At 37.8% G+C, this 17,313-nt stretch overlaps 1 long non-coding RNA gene across 2 annotated transcripts in view; it reads left to right on the plus strand.

Annotated features, from left to right (window-relative positions):
• The window catches only part of LOC101749016, a 563,751-nt gene that overhangs the window by 493,060 nt on the left and 53,378 nt on the right, over positions 1-17,313 (plus strand). For both annotated transcript variants that reach the window (XR_006930943.1, XR_005862405.1), the window contains 2 exons: positions 3,284-3,396; positions 5,043-5,151. This is a non-coding gene — a long non-coding RNA (uncharacterized LOC101749016). The remainder of the gene's footprint in view (positions 1-3,283; positions 3,397-5,042; positions 5,152-17,313) is intronic.

Consider the following 17,313-nt stretch of genomic DNA (forward strand, 5'->3'; position numbering starts at 1 on the left):
ACTTCTTTAAAGTATCATCACAGAAAGATCATTTGGTAGTGAATGTCATTTCTCATTTTACTGTGACACGTGCATACATTTCAGCCTCACTGTCTAAGCCTTTCCAGAACATCCGTCACTAGAGAATTGTGCTGGTGCCAGTGAATCAAAAGCTACAGCAGCAGTTAACAAGCAAGGTGTTAATTAATGGCTCAAGTAGAAAGTTTTAGGAGTGATTTTTTCAGGCACTTCATTCAGAAGTGATTGAGAAGGAAATGCCTTTTTAAAATTTTGATATAATGTCACACTAAATGAACCATAAAGAAACAATATAGAAAATACATAGCTTGGAATTTATGAGAACATTTTACAGCTATTAAAGACCACACTTAAAGGTCTGGATATTAAACTAAGCTGAGGGACCTTTGAAACCTGCTTTACCAGCAAGGTCATCTTTAAACATGGAAAGGAAGAAAATCAAGTCCCCAGTCATCACATTCACAGATGTAACAAAGTCTAGAATTGCTAGACAAGAGAGGAAGCAAAGGAAGCTAAAATGCTAAGAAATCACTATGCAGATCATCTTTATTCAGATGTAAGAGAAGTGCTGACTGCCAGCCAATCTTTTGCAAAGACTTTTGCTTAAAGTCTTTTGAACCAGTCATGCTCAACTGCTGCTCAAAAACTGCTGCTATTCACAGCCCAACTGGTGCCCTGTTACTGCATCTGAGAAGATGCAAATCTCTCTCATCAGCTATGGGAGTTCTCAAAACATTTTTTTTTTTCCTGCTGGAGTATGGAAAGAAACTCCTCATACATATTGAAACCATTTTACTTTCTGTCAAGCAGTTTCTGTCATATGTCATAGTAAAAGATCAAAAGCATTGCCAAAGTGGGGGGGGGAAAAAACCTAAAAGAAAAAAAAAAAGTTTTCTTTTAGGAGCACCATTTCTCCCACCTTTACATCAATAAATTCAATTTCAATGAAATGGGTATTACCCTTAAAAAGTAATTTTTCTTTGGTAAGACAATGTATTGACTTGGATTTGGATTCTTTGTCAGCATTTCTCCCAAAGTTTTTTATTTTTTTCCAAACTGACCTGCTATCATTCAAAATGACAGCAGAACCATTATCTTTGTGAAAATGAAAGTCCTCGTTGCTTCAGAAGAGGCAGTTGTTGCTGCCCTCCCCCTCCAAAAAGGCAAATCCTGAACGATTGATTGAAAAGGAGAGCAAAGCCAACTACTAATGCTTTTTTGGCAGGGGATATCAGGACAGGTTCTGTGTTTCTGAAAAATGGAAAGCAAAAATCTATTGGCTAAAACAAAGCTCTTCAGTTGTGTCCTTTTTTCAGTATATCTAGCTCACTCCCAGCCATGCAGATTGTCTCCGGGGAAGCAACATGTCCCAAATGCACACTTGCCAATGAAGGGACAGCTTGTGGGAAAATACACCCTCTGCATGATCTAAAAGTCTGCATCTGTAATACTGATTATATATTTCACATGCATTAAAGAGTGCTTCTGCTTTTCTTCATGCAAAGCTCAAATGAATGTATCTAGAACAGAGCTCAAAGTTAATTAGTAATTACAATTTTTGCCACCTTTTTCTCAGACATTTTCAAGCATTGTGCATAAGTGGCACCTAGCACTAATTATTTTTATATTTTTATGTAACATTGAGCTTGCAAGCCATTTTACTTACCAGTTCTTAAAGAAACTTGTAAAATTTCAGTGCAGAGCAGACTTCAGCAAAGGTCATGAGCCTTAGAAAATAAGATTTAGTCTGGCAAGGCTGCTAAAACCCTTTTAGTTATTAAAAAAAGAAAAAGAAAAAAAAAGAAAAAAGTTAGTTTTCCTACTGGGTTATATTCTACTGGATTATAGTACCTTGTGGCACCAAGAGCATAGAAATGGCTGGAAGAGAAGGGAGGAAACTTGTCTGCTGGGGAAATACAGCCTCTGGTTGCTGCCCCTTCTGCTGCCCTCTCTCCTACCCCCAGAGTGCTGGGGCCAGGAGGCCATAAGTCTCTCTTGTGAAAGATAGTAAATGTCGGACATGTGCAATTTAATTTTTTTTTAAGTATGAAAAATGGGAAAAAGGAAAAGTCTGCTTTGATTTTGCAAAAATGCTCCTGGTATGGAAAGGGATATTCTTTGTGGATCCTATTGCAAAGTAGAATGGTAGGTATTTTGTCTTGAAAACAAAACAAACTAGTTCATTAATAATATAAAAGGGCAAATGCCAGCAACTAAAGCTGGCTGAAGTTAATTAATTACTGCACTGGTGATTTCAGCAGAATATCTTGTTATAAATCAGAATGCACTCAGATCAGTCTGATCACAGGAAGATAATCCAGAATGTTAATCTTCTTTTGTAGATTGTTTGTATGTTTGCGTATACGTGCTTTCTTCCAAATTCATATGTGTTCATGTATATATATTAAAGATATATGTATATACGTAAAGTTATATATTTTCATATATATACAGTGTTGAAATTTTCTGGTTAGGAAAGTATAGCTCTCAGCTGTAAAATCGTTTCAGACGAACTTTCACTACTCTTGTGAATAGTAGAGGCCAATATTTGGGGGAGTCTCTAGAGCCTGATTAATAAGTTCTTGCATTTTTAAAACACCATTATACTGGAAGGAGGAGAGCATTCATCCCAATGGCTTGCTGTTCACCATGTAAAATTGGGCTGCCTGTGGCTACACGGGGGTGAAGCTGTGCCAGCTCTGCTGACCTGACATGGCTGCTCGCTGTTCTTGCACTGTCACACCAGTGAGGGAGCTTGGGGACAGATGCTGATCTAGCGTAAACTCACTCCTGGGCTTCAGCTGAACCAGATCCCAGTTTAGAGGAAGTCCAATAAGCACTGTGTAGCTGTTGTATTATGCCCATACTGTTTGCATGCCTGAATGTCATGCACCACTTGCTATACTTCAAAAATGATTCTAAAACCCTTTTGTAAGAATTCTGAGTTGTGGAGTTCTTCAGTTGTTGTTTTTTTCCTAATCTGTAGCAGTAGGTTGGAAAAAATTAGAAAACACGGTGGTAAATTTAGGAGTCTGCCTTGTTGCCATGTTACTGCTGTGTCTACATATTTACTTATTTAGCATACTTCTTCATTTCATGAACAGACTGTACCATTGCCTATTTAAATTAAGATCATCACAGAAATGCAAAACAAAACAAGAGACCAACTTAGCTTTGGGGCAGGTTAACTAGTATAGTTCTACCATAAAGTTTTATTCCGTTTTGTTTTCTACTTGCAATTTATTTATTTCTTTATTACTTCCAGATATCCTTTTTTCTTCAAGACAAACGAATGGAGAAAAACAGAAAACTCCAGACTGTCACTGCATTCACCAGGCTGGACTCTCATCCAAGATGTCATTTCTCTCGAGCTGCTTGGTAAGTTCATATGACAAATGACATAAAAAGGTCACGGAGCTGTCATTTCTGTATTAAAATGAAATAGCCTCTCATTTGCCAGGCTTCTTCATGATTTTCAGAGTTTAATATCAATAAACCAGTGGCATACATATGGCATATATAAATTCAGTCCATTTTGTTGTATCTAGAAAAAGGAAATTGAACTTGGCACTTTCAGAGTGTTTTCTTGATAGCAGATATTTAGAAAAACATCCAACTACAGGAAGAATTATTTATCAAACTAAACATGCTATCTATATGTAAACACCTCTACCTGTTGCAGAGATTACTTTTACATCCTCATTTTTCTCCAGTCTTGGTGGCGTATTGTAGTGCTTGAAGTGCTGATAAAAATGATTGGATCCTGCTGGCCACAGAATGGGAAATGTCAAATAGATCAAAATTCACAGATTAAAGTGAAAATAATTGCTGAACTTTTTCTTGTTGCTAGTACATATTTGCTTGCCAGCACAATGTTCATATTAAATAGATAAGTGTAATAGATAAATGTCTCTGTAGTCCTGCTATCTCTGTCCTAAAAAGAATACCTTACAAAATAACTGGCTACAAACGTTAACACTCCATCTTAGTGGGCGAATGTTGGGATATTAGTCACTAAACTTCCCTCATTACTCCTTTGAAATCATACTTACTGCTGTCTGGCAGCACCTAAATAGCTATAACTATCTGATCCATGTGAATAGATACTTAAAGATGCATGATAATAGATGTGTGGGAATAGGTGGGATTCTTCAGTGTGTGGAAAATTGAGCTCACAGTCCAGACCAGTTAAGTTTCCTGACCTGGAGCACAACTGAGAAACCTACCCAACAGCAAAGGCCGTGGGCTGCATGGGCACTGGATCTGCACCTGGTGTGACAGGCAAGCCCACTAATGACTCCAGCAAACTCCACCCTAAATTGAAGCAGAGCAGCTGCCTCGCTTTTCCTGGCTGTCATACTACACCTACACTATCTTCGCATCCATAAACCACATTCGTGTTCTTACTAAAATGTAACATACTCAAACCATCCCAGTCAGTGCTTGCCATCAGTGCACGTTCCGATCATGACTGTTCAGTTGTGTAATTCCTATTTGACTCCCCTTAATTTGTTTGTTGTTGATTTTTTTTTTAATCTTCTCTTACCAACAAACATTCCAGTTATTTCTTATTAAGCCTAGTTGTATGACATGGCAGCTAGGTAACTTGTGATCTCTGCTTCTGGACAATAGTATTTTTATGTTAGTGATTTGTAATATTTCATGGAGGCAATGTAGCTGTACGATGTATGGTTCTGAATCTTTTCTGTCTGAATTCTTGGAGAAACACTCTGTGTTTCCGATGTAAAGTGTTTTCCTGATTAAAGGAGTTACAGTGACAGATTCTTCTGGATCATGTCTTTCATGTGTTCTTACTGCTACAGCAAGGCAAATGAGCATTTGTCTTTTGTCAGTAATTTCTTGAGAAAAGAATCTATGTTCCTGAATGGAATGAATGCAAGCTTTTGTTTTGTTTTGTTTTGTTTTTTCTCAATGAGTAGAAAGAGAAATGGAAAGAACACTTTGCTGCTCCTTGGTCTGTTAAAGTGATTTTTTCCTGTTGTTTTTATTCATTGGCTATTGAGTTGGTGTACGGGAACTGTTGAATCACGGCCTGAACCTCTGATTGATCACCTGAGGTGAGCACCGAGTCAGTCACGGGTTTAGGAGTTTTCTTGTGAGCCTACAACACCGGTGAGCATTTTTCCATTTATTTCCAATTATCTTTTCCAATGTGATAATCTTTCTGGCTATACGCTCTCGAAAGACCAGCCTAACTTCTCTGTATACTTACTGGTTATACATCTATATACTCATTCATTATGCAGATGGAACAGCAACTTCTGGCATTTGGCAACTTACATCCATTGAAATTTGATGCAAAACTTCTACTCAAGCTAACAGAGACCAGTCCTCCCCTGGACTGTATGAGAGGGTTCTCCTGCCTTTTAGCAAGATTTGGTTCCCAATCTGCTCACTGAAGGCAGCAATTGCAGTCCAAGAAGAAGGAACCATGGCATTTTTTATGTCCGCTGTCTGTCTATGGAGGCAGGTCACGTATACATGAACTACCTAAGGATAGTTAGAGCATGCCAACATAAACATCAATAAAAACAGTGGTGAACCAGCCACTGATCTAGTCTTGACAAGAGAGTAGGTAAAGTAAAATGGCAGATAAAAATGAAGAAAGTAAATGTGAAATGATTAAGATGAGGAAAAACAGGAACTGTAACTCCACATGTAATGTAATGGACTATAAACTACTGCTGAACACAGCTTCCAGGATAATGCACAATGCATGAGAACATCAACTCAGAGATCCAGAAAATGAAGCCAAAGGCAGTTTCTGATTTCGTATTTGGTCTGTCCTAAGCATATGTTTTTGGTCATGGCTAAAGAGAGGGTACTGATACTGGAATGCTTGGTTTTGACCAGTATAACTACTTCTAATGTTTTTCCCAACATGCCTCAGTGAATTAAGTATAATGCATTGTTTTGCATCAAATACAACTACATTTTATATGTGGTGATGCAGTTTCTTCAGTAAATTGTGTATTAAAAAAACCTTCCATAAATTATATAAATAAGCCTAATTACATCAGGCTTGTTTTCAATTCCTATGTGTGTGTATATCTATTTTACATCCATTTCATTTATATAATCACAAACTGCAATGTTGCTTTTATTACATCTTATATCCTCTATATTTATGTCTCCTCAAATGGATAACTCTGGATAGGAAGACCAAGGTACATTAAATCAACTGTACCAAACTTCACTGGACATAATTTGACTGGCATGTTGCCTTAAATATTATGTTGTTCTCTGCATGCTCTTTGGACTTTACTTGAGAAATTTCCCTGAAGCAGCACTTACTTTATGATGCTTTCCCTGAGACAGGTTAATTGTTATTTTTTTAATTATTCTATACTGATGTTAATATATTTTCAGTAAGATTTGAATGAGGAATGAGCCATAGGAATGGAAAGTTAAAAAAAAAAGTAAAATAAAAAAAAATGGATAAATTAGCTTTATTCATCCTGGAAGAAATATGTAAAGCATAATGCATTGCATACGTATTTTTGAATACAGCACATACTTTATGGAGCAGGTTATTGAGAGTGACAAATAATTAAAATGAAGTTTGATAGGGGAAAGATGTAAGCATAAGAAGGCTCATAAATTCTTTATTGGATTCAATTCATACAGAAAACCAGGCTCCTTCGTGTTATGCCCTCCTTCTAATGCTCATACCTTGAGCTCTAAATAAAGCAAATTGAAATATTGCTGTAGAATTAGCTCCCACCCTAGAAAACTTCTTCATCACTTTTCTGATGAATGCCAAATAACATTTTCTGTAGTATAAATTAGGGTCTATTTTGGCTCTTGCCAAGTTGTTCTCTGACTTCTTGTCTTGGAAACTTATTTTTCTGTTTCGGCTTATGATGTTCTGACTGAGCTACAGCTTTTCTGTTATTTCACCATTCCCCTCTGTATTTGATCAAACCAGATTTATTCCTTCAAAGCCTACATGCCTCAATTCTTTGAGCATGTTTCCTCTGAAATGAGCACAGAAAAAGGCAGGAAGAAGCTTCGTTACTACTTTCAGCTGATCTAGATCTTAGAATCATAGAATGGTTTGGGTTGGAAGGAACCGTAAAGATCATCCAGTTCTGATACCAATACCGTCTTCAAGGACATCTTCCACTGGAACAGTTTGCCCAAAGATCTGTTACATTATTACTGATGTCTCCCCTTCATTCATACTCTCAGTATTTTACTGTTGAGCCTGGCCTTGTTTCATGCCAGTGCTACTCTGTTGCAGAATTGAACTTATTGCAATTAAAATCCACACAAAAACCATTATTCTACTTTTAGTGGGGTTGTCTGTCTGGTGTGACTCATGCTTCTCTTCAGCTAGAATGTTCAGCTCTTCTGTTGTCTTTGAGTCCTTCCCTCACCATCCCTTTGGATATCTATAGTACTTTGAACATTGGAGTGTTTCATAGACTTTAAAGACAGAAGAGAGATTTTCATACCTTGTATACTTCGGACCTTTAGGTTTCATACATAAACCTTACTGTTACTCCCAAAGTGATTGATTTACAGTCTTAGATATGTTTTAAGCAGTACATAAAAGATCCCGTTGCCTTCAGGAGACTTTGTAGGCAATCCAAGACTGCAAGTACATACACATCTGCTAAGCCTTATATCTGTGACTGTCCTTTGGATCTGCCGTGGTGCGGGGAAGCCAGGGAACTGTCATGCAATTGCTATACTATTAATCACGTCCATGCAGACCTGTATACCCATCTGCAGTACTCCTCAGTTGTTGGAAAAGGCACAGAATAGAAAAAGAACAGAGATAAAATCAGACTGTGGATCTTTCAAGTGCCTCAAGTCTTGAACCAGCCCCTTCTGCTGGGGTTTAGACAAGTTCAATAACAAGGAACACAAAGCTAAATTACAGAGGTCAGTCAACTGATCAGAGGTTAATTTCTAAGGTCATATCTGATGTGTGGTTAAAGATATTTTAGTGACTGTTCTTAAAAAGTAAACAATGTAAATACTGGCAATATATCCCAGTTACAGTGGTCTTAAAACTTAACTAATCATCTGAGCACCAGCTCCATAGGTTTTTGAAATTATGCATGAGCTCAAGAATGTGTTACTTGACACCACATTAAAAGAGCTATGATGAAAAAAGAGTAATAGTCACAGAAATGAGTAATTATTTGTTGAATTACTTAGGAGAACGAAGTCCTATAGAAAACCTCTACTTTTGAATTATTCACTTTTCTAGCATGTGCACAACTTCACACATATGGACAGTAACTGGCTTACAAACACTAGTTAAAATCTGTGGGACCTGGCCAGCAAATAAAAGACATACTCATTTCCCACACAGATGTGTTCCCTTCCTCAGCTCAGATATGTAAGTTCAATATTCATAGAAATAATATGCTATTGGTCAGTGTGTTTACAGATATGGAAAAAGAAGCGAAGATTAGTGAAAATTTTAAAAATAATGAAAGTAATTACACCGCCAAATCATAGAATCACCAAGGTTGGAAAAGACCCACAGGATCACCCAGTCCAAGCATTCACCCATCACCAATGGTTCTCATTAAACCATGTTCCTCAACACAACATCCAAACGTTCCTTGAACGCCTCCAGGCGTGGTGACTCCACCACCTCTCTGGGCAGCCCGTTCCAGTTCCTGACCACCCTTTCAGAGAAGTAGTATTTCCTAACGTCCAGCCTGAACCGTCCCTGGCACAGTTTGAGGCCATTCCCTCTAGTCCTATCACTAGTCACACGAGAGAAGAGGCCGACCCCCAGCTCACTACAACCTCCCTTCAGGTAGTTATAGAGAGCAATAAGGTCTCCCCTGAGCCTCCTCTTCTCTAGACTGAACAATCCCAGCTCCTTCAGCCGCTCCTCATAAGGCCTGTGCTCCAGACCCCTCACCAGCTTTGTTGCCCTCCTCTGGACACGCTCCAGAGCCTCAATGTCTTTCTTACAGTGAGGGGCCCAAAACTGGACACAGTACTCAAGGTGCAGCCTCACCAGTGCTGAGTACAGGGGGATAATTACTTCCCTGTTCCTGCTGGCCACACTATTTCTGATACAAGCCAAGATTCCATTGGCCTTCTTGGCCACCTGAGCACACTACTGAGTCATGTTCAGTCGAGCATCAATCAACACCCCCAGGTCCATTTCATCTACAGAGTTTTCCAACTACTCTGCCCCAAGCCTGTAGCACTGCCTGGAGTTGTTGTGGCCAAAGTGCAGGACCCAGGATTTGGTCTTGTTGATCCCCATCCCATTGGCTTCAGCCCAGCTATCCAGCCTGTCCAGATCCCTCTGTAATGTTGAGTAACTCTGTAATCATGTTTCCTGTATGTGATTTCCATGCCTCAGTTCATGAAGTGGGATGCCGCTCCAGGTTTGTGTTATGGGAGGACAAAATCAGACTGATTGCTGGAGATCTGGAGGGGGTATTCTTGTACAGTTGAATATGGCAGCGTGTTCTCCTGTTAGTCTGACACATTCTTCTCTTGAATCTTTTCCTAACAGCAGTTCCCTTAGTTCCTTACATTTGGTGTCCTTCTTGGCAGAGGGAGCTGAGGTAGCACCTTCTGTTAGCAGTGCTAGAAACATAGAGCAGCATGAGGGTCCACTCCAAAATGCTTTGAGGCCACTGCTACCAGTGGAAGCATTTCTGTGGAGTGTTGCATTTGGTGTCTGTTCTTTTAGTGAGGAGTGCATTGTGTAATGCTCATTAGGGTCTGTAGATGTTATTTCTATTCTGGGATATAATTATGCACTTATTGCACAATAAAATTTATATTTTAAAATGTGCCCATATTTTCTCATGACATACATACCCCATGAGCCTAATGCCTTTGATAAATGTAAACCATGTAGTATTATAATTCGATAACTTCTAGCCAACCCACTTGGAAAGTATTCTTAACAACAACAAAAAAAAGGCATATACTACCATTCATTGTTCAAAATAAACATCTACTCTTGAACTCTTTTTTTTTTTTTTTTTATTTGGGATTGAAATAAAAGTATATAACCATGTTGCTTTAATTTATTTAGTTTTAGATGAAAACATATAGGCTAGAGCAGAGCAGCCAACGTATGCTTAATCTACATGTGGGCTTTGTGTAAGAAAATTATTTTGTGAGACTAAATGCTGTAGAAATTTCTCTGGAAGTAAGCCAGTGAAGTATTGCAAGCAGATCACTTCCCAGTTGCATGCTGGTGCCAAATCTGGTGAAATCTTTTCCAAATTAGACATAGAAAGCATTTATTTTACTACTTGTTCAACTATCTCAGAATCAAATTCAAGGATATCCCTTTGAATCCCTTTGGTTTTCTGTCCAGTCATAAGCAAAACCATCCATCTCCTAGGTTAAATATGTCTCAGCATTGTTAAGAAAACCACAGACCTTTGTTGTATGTCCCACTTATAATTTCTGGATACCCATGAACATCTTTTGCTGGTTGAGGTAAATGCATGGGCTGCCATGTCTGCATATCATCTCAGTCTCCCTTTAGAGCATATGGGCTTATTCCATGGGGCAGTGTGATGTTTTGCACAAATAATCACGGTCATTCCCCAAAAGCTTTGATATCTCTGAAGCTAATTACAAGTATTTAACGTGAAACACAGTTCTGGCTTAAGACACAGTAAAATCAAACATCTGTTTAATATCTCTCTCTTTTTTTTTTTTTTTTTTTTTTTTTTCCAGTGTATAGCTTGTATTTTTCTAATGTATGCAGCTAAAAAGAAACCAAAGAGGCCAGCAATACCTCTATGGCTGCATTTTAATAATAGTATTTCCCTGAAAAATTAAAAGTGCTTTTTCTTACATGATTACTGTTCTAATATTTTTCTTAAATGTGTTTTAGTGCATGCAAGCCTTTCTAAGATATTCTTTTAAGAAGGCTTCAGGGGATTTCTTAGTTCTCATTCATCCCAGTCCTCCCTGTTATCAAATTAGTGAGGTTTTGTACGAGTGCTCAAACTCACAAAACATTAAGTCTGTAAGGCTTTAGTAAAAGCACCGAGTGCTTGCGGATGGTCTTCATTTGCACCATTCTGGATCATGATTGTACATAATAAACACAGTTAAGGGAGGTATCACCCATCCCAGACCATCTATTCCCAACTACTAAGGTTAACTGAATAATATTATTTTTCAGTTTTATCTTATTCTGAGTTCTTCAAAGAACTTTTATTTCAAACAAAATAACACATTTGTGGAGAAAGGTTTAGCACTGAGATAGAAGATTTTTTGTTTGCAGAGTGAACTTGCTTTCCTTTCTCTGCTTTTCACCTTCTTTCTTTAACACTGTATTATAGAATAGAAAAGGTACTACTTTTATGTGTGTTTTTTTGCCAACATGTTGTGGTTGGTCATAGCCTGTTATTTGGGGGCCTTTTCCATGGAATTTAGCCATTCCAATGAGTCTTTGTAATTTACTTTGTTCAAGAGAGATTTTCAGACATACAAGTAGCATTACAGGCACAGAATACAGAAGACCGAAATAGATGATTTCCAAACAGTGAGCTGTTTATATAGAAAGCTTACCGAGAAGTGAAGTAATTATGGGAAGAATCCAAATATCCTACGGGATTTCATCAGCCACATGCAGTTTTAGTGATTAATGCTTTGTGCTGTTCAGAATACCTATTTTAAAAACAGAAACACAACCCACATGAAGACTAGAAACCTTTGTCCTGCAATTTTCTGGGTCTCAAAAATTCACAGCTAAAATAAAATCTTAAGCATAAAACTCTCTGTACCTTTGCAAGAACATACTGTTTCAGTGCCTTTGTTGTCCTATTTCAATCTGATGCTATGAAGATTTCACTCTGCACAAATTGCTATTCAGTTGTATGATGGTAGTGCCTCAGTAGCTCAGAAAGACTAAGGCACAGGCATTGAATGTGCTCTAAGCCTGTATATGTGTATAATGACTGATAAATGACTGACAGCAAAAGAAACTTATCAACTAATTCTATTTTCTTAACTCTGTCGTACTCTTAGGGAATATCAAGAATTAAATGTTTGTACAGGCAACTTCTACTTTGATTTTGTTCCATCTTTAATAGCATTAACAGGATTCAACACAGAGTACTGTGCAGCCAAAAAGTCATTGCAATATTGGCAATAGTTTGGGGCTTGCTTTTAGTTTTTTTCTTTATATTCATTAATAAAATCATCTCACTATGAAATATCATCATTACTTCTGTCTCTGAATGTGAGATCTGCACATCTCTGTTTTTTATGTTGTATATTCCCTTTGTCTTATTTAGCATTTGCAGATACCCATGTTCCAGTCCAGGTGCTATCTAGGGTGCATAAGGCCTGTGTCTCAGAGGATGCTGGAATTGTAATTGAGATATGGATTACTGCTTTCCCAGGACTGAAATTTGCAGCATATATTGCGTTTCTTGTCTTTGCCAGCTTAAGCAGAGCACGTTATTTTTACAACCGTTTAATCAATAAGGATTGAAGTGTGAAATGAAATGTCAGTGCCTGCAGGTAAGATGGCTTTCCATCCAGCTCCAGAATGTTTTTATGGCTACTGCAGATCACTTTTTTTTTGTGTTCCCAAAGTAGCTTTCTTCAAGGCACTAATTATTCAGACATAGGTTGGAAAATGGAAACCCACCCACAGTGATGACAGCTGAATGAATATGCAGTACAAAGCAAAAAGCTTCACATGTTAACTGGAAAGAAATAAATTCTTCCTATACATGCCAGGTTACTTTCAAGGAGATTTCACTGTAATAGCAGAATAAATTGTTATTCTTTCTCATTATTGAAAATATGTTGAAGACAAGGCCAGGTTGGACAGGGTTTGGAGCAAACTGACGTAGTGGAAGGTGTATTTGCCCATGACAAGGAATTTGATACCAGATGATCTATGAGGTCAATTTCAACCCAAACCATTCTATCATCCTATGAAATATAAAAGGAGAGGTCACCAAAGTACCCTCACGGTACTAATTGTAAATGCCATGTCTTCAGCAAGGCTATGGAAGGCAGGAAAAGACAGCCACAGTCAGAATTTGAACTGTCACTGAAAATGACAGTATGTCTCCAGGCAATATCTAAGAGGAAATCTCACCCCCGTGTGTCACCACTGCCACCCATTGCGTGTCTATATATATTTTTCTAAACTTGACATTGTCCTGTGGCTTGCTTTCAACTGTAAAATTTGACTGTGCTAATCGTGTCAACTGAGCTCATTGGTTTTCACACTTCTCTGACTACATGAGGAGGGAGGAATAGCAGTACAGCTTTCCTCCACTGCAAAAGCATGGTAACTTTAACAGTGGGAAGTTGTGCAGAGCTTGCGAGTGGAGAAGAAAAAAACAAGAACACAACATCTCATTTCTCCAATTTATCACTTCCAAATTTCCTCTTGGAAAAAAAAGGCAAGAGTATAAAAAAAATGGAAAGATGCCATAATTCTATCAGTGTTCTTCATAAGAGATCAAACTGAAGGTTAAAGAATTTAATCACTTTTTTAAAAAACCTGTTGATTTACTGTAATGATGGGCATCTCTTGAAGCATTAGTTTTGAAAACTGTTTTTCTAGACTTTCAATAGGCATGAGTAAACATACCTACATTTTCATTGTATTCCTTGTTGTTGGACAAAGTTTAAAATCAAGAGTTGGAAGGAGGGATGTTTGCTTGTTTATTGTTGTTCTTGTGAGAAGAAGAGAAAATGCCTAGAAAGGTGGGGACAGCATATACTACCCTGTGCAGGCCTGTTCCAGTCCTGCTGCACAATAACCTTAGAAAGCTTTTCTTTTTTCTGCACAACGGGAGAAGATGGAGGGTTGCCATTATGGTCTCTCACAACACTGAGAATGGGGCAGTATCACGGTAACATGTATGAGATGATGATTTCTGTTACGGTGCCATAGCCTGATATTATAGTTTTACAGGATACAATTTATTATACCTAGCCTACTATATGGTAATTTTACAGTTGGAAAATTCACAGAAGACAGAGGAGTTCAGTCCCATGATTTTCCACACATAAAATTTAATGACCATGGAAGTCCAGACGTTTTTTTTTTTTTTAAGACTGTGTACATCCAACACTGAGTGCATCCTGCCCTATTTACATCACCTGTAGGAAAGCACTTGCTGAATTCAGCATTTTCCTGGGAAGGTCAGTGGACTTTATAACAGTGTCTGAACACATATGAGAAAATATACTGACAATAAGCCAAGAAGAGATGGAAATACCTGATTGGGAGAAGTGAGCTATGAGGAAAAAAAAAAAATCTCTACAGTTTGAGTGAGTTCTGTGATTGGTATTGGAAAAAAAATATCCATGGATGGATCTGAAAAAAATGAAGAAAGAGTGCAGTGCACATTAGAATGAAAATTTGGTTGTAATCCCAAATCTGTTGAACTCAATGGAAGAACTAATATTGGTTTCAAAGAATATTAAACTGTGGCATGATTCCTGAGCTGCCTTTGGGTTACAGAGTCACAGGAATATATGACAAGATTTCAAACATCTGCTGAAATCGTTGCTTGAATAGAAAAGTCAAGGGTGGCAATTTAAGCCATTTTCCACTTAATATAAAATCATTCTGTAGAGTGAAATCTTTTCTTTTAAATAAGGTGTCAAAAATGGCTTTTGATATCTATCAAGGAAATATCTGCCTAGAAATACACATCGCATTTCAAACTGGCACAAAGTCAGCATTGTGTAAGCTTCAGCTTAGAGGGTTTTAGAGTTTTTCTTCAGAATGCCTACTCATCTAATCTCGTTTATGTGTTAAAAATGTCATACGTACTGCATTTAAATTATTCTGACAGTTAGTCTTTTTTTTACAGATGCGTAAAGCACATTTAACCTAGTTTTGAAAATATATCGCATGGATTTCTTTGACTGGAAATGGCTTTTTTTTTCTGGGAAGGCAAAATGTGTTGTGATGTACCTTATCTGTGTTGTGCTTTAGAGCTCACTTACTTTTATGATCTTAACGTTAAGTGCTCCTGGTTAGAGCTCATATGGAGTCAGTTCCCTGCCCTTAAAGTAAAAGAGACTTACAGAAGGGTCAAAAATCTGTATATAAATGCTAAGCTGCATGCAGTTAGATTAAAACCAGCATTATGAGAAAAATGGGTGGCAGACATAGGAACTCTGAAAAGTGAAGTAGTTCGAAACAAAGCTTTGCATCATTCTGCTAAAGAATTTTCCTGGGTTTATCAGCTGGAATTATCTCAGACAGCATGAACATAAATGACTGTCGGATCTCTATTTCCTAAATATTGTTTTTCTTTTTCATGCTGACTTCGATTTTCTAGTTCTCTGGTTATGATGCTCCACCTTCCCTGGTTTTTCCTCTGTATCTTTACAATGCTTTTCTCTTGCTTGTTAAGAAACAACATCAACAATTAAAAGAAAGATGATGATAGCTTTTTTTTTTTTCTGAAGTTTTAGCCTTTTTGAAATATCTTCTAATACCTCAAATAAATAAAAAGTTATAGCTAGCAGTAGTTTATTAGGAAGTCTACCTCAGCTGTTATTCTTCCCATCCCCCTTAGGTCTCTGTGGCTCTGTAGAGCCAGACTTGCCCACCAAACTGTTTCCTCTGAGGAGAAGCAATTACTAGGCAGGCTTTGCAGTGATTAGAAGATGAACTTATTTTTTTAATTTATTTCATTAGCTAACACGTGCACTTCAACAGTTGCTTAGTCTTTGCAGAATTACAGGTTGTTAACAGTTTGAGCTTGTTTAACTCTGAAATATTCTTGGTCTGGGTACAATTAGTCTGGAAATCCTAATCTTCCCAAGCCTTTCTTAAGATCAGTGTCTGATCAGATGCACGTGATGGGAAAGGACCGAGTTTAACAGGAAAACCTGAGCTAGTCCTTTTTGGTAAGAGCAGGATTATACAGCAGGGTGTCTCCCACTAATGTAACCCCATGATTCTACCCCCAAGAAGGCCAATGTTAGGAAAACCATCCTCTGCTTGCTCAAGCAATCACCCTGGGGAATTGGCTTATAGCTAATTTATTTCACAAGATGCTGTAGCAGAAGGCAAATCAGCTGCGTATGCTAAAGGAGGGCACATACTATAAGCACTGAGTAATGTGTGAAGTTTCCTGGATAAGTGATCGTGAAAAATTGAGCATCCTTTAGCACTGCAATATCACTGGCTTGCGAATGGTATTAACAAAGTCATAAGATAAATTTTTGCAAATCATATGTTTCTTCAATGGCTCATATTTTGGCTTTGTTTCTCAGCTGGACTCTGTTTCATACAGAATAACTCATTGGTCTCAAAGTAATGTTTTTAGGTTACAGAATATTTCCAGTGTTCTTGTGAAACAGCCATCCCGATCTCTGAAAATGCAGCTCCTGTGGGACATCTCATATATCAGTGCTATGAAACATAACAAACCGGGGCTGCTTCAGACTGATGTAAAGTGAGGAAACAGAGTTCACATGTAATTTCATAGCAAAGTTCATGAGATGCATAGCATAGAAGACATCTGTTGTTTCTGAACCTGTCAGCGTGATTTATTTCCCTGAGATCTAATGAATTCTGATTAGATAGTCCAGATCCCTGACCCTGTATTGTGTAGGTAACAGGAGTACGTTAGCAGTACTGTTACTTACGATAAATTTTCAAAAGTTATATTGGTGTAGAAAACCTATGTCAAAATGTTCTCACAAGAGTTCAAAAGCCACCTTTATTATGATGTTCCTTCATGAGATCCATCACTGTTACACGGTCCCTGCCTGCCAAGAGGTCCGGGTCTGACAGTGGCAGTGCTGCAGCCAGCAGCCAACACTGATGAAGCCCTGTGAAACTCATGGGGTATGCCTCCCTCCTTCTTCACTTACATGTTAAACTTGCAATTATTTTCAGCACTTCTATAAAGTATAGGGGTTTTTTTCCTTCAATGAAAGCCTAGGTTTATCCAAAAGCTTTTACAATAGCTGGCTGTTTCATTACTAGTAAAAAATCTAGGAGATTTGGCTTTGAGGAGATAAAATCCTGACAGAGACAGCAAGGATTCCAGCCCTTCATCTCTGAAACAAGTTTTTTATAGATAATTTCTGCTTTTTTATAGATAATTTCAGAAAGGCTCTGTTACACACTGGTTAATAACATGCTAACCTGCAAAATGCGTTAAAAGATAAGTTAGGTAGATTATATATATGAAGCAAATAAACATTAGTGTTTCAAAACCTAAACTGGGTGATGAGTTCTGCATATCATTTCCCCTTTTTTGCTGCAGCAAACTCTCACCCCTTCCTACCATTATGGTTCATTATAGTCCATTA

This window comes from Gallus gallus, chromosome 9, assembly GCF_016699485.2.
Source record: "Gallus gallus isolate bGalGal1 chromosome 9, bGalGal1.mat.broiler.GRCg7b, whole genome shotgun sequence".
In the NCBI taxonomy this organism is placed as follows: domain Eukaryota; kingdom Metazoa; phylum Chordata; class Aves; order Galliformes; family Phasianidae; genus Gallus; species Gallus gallus.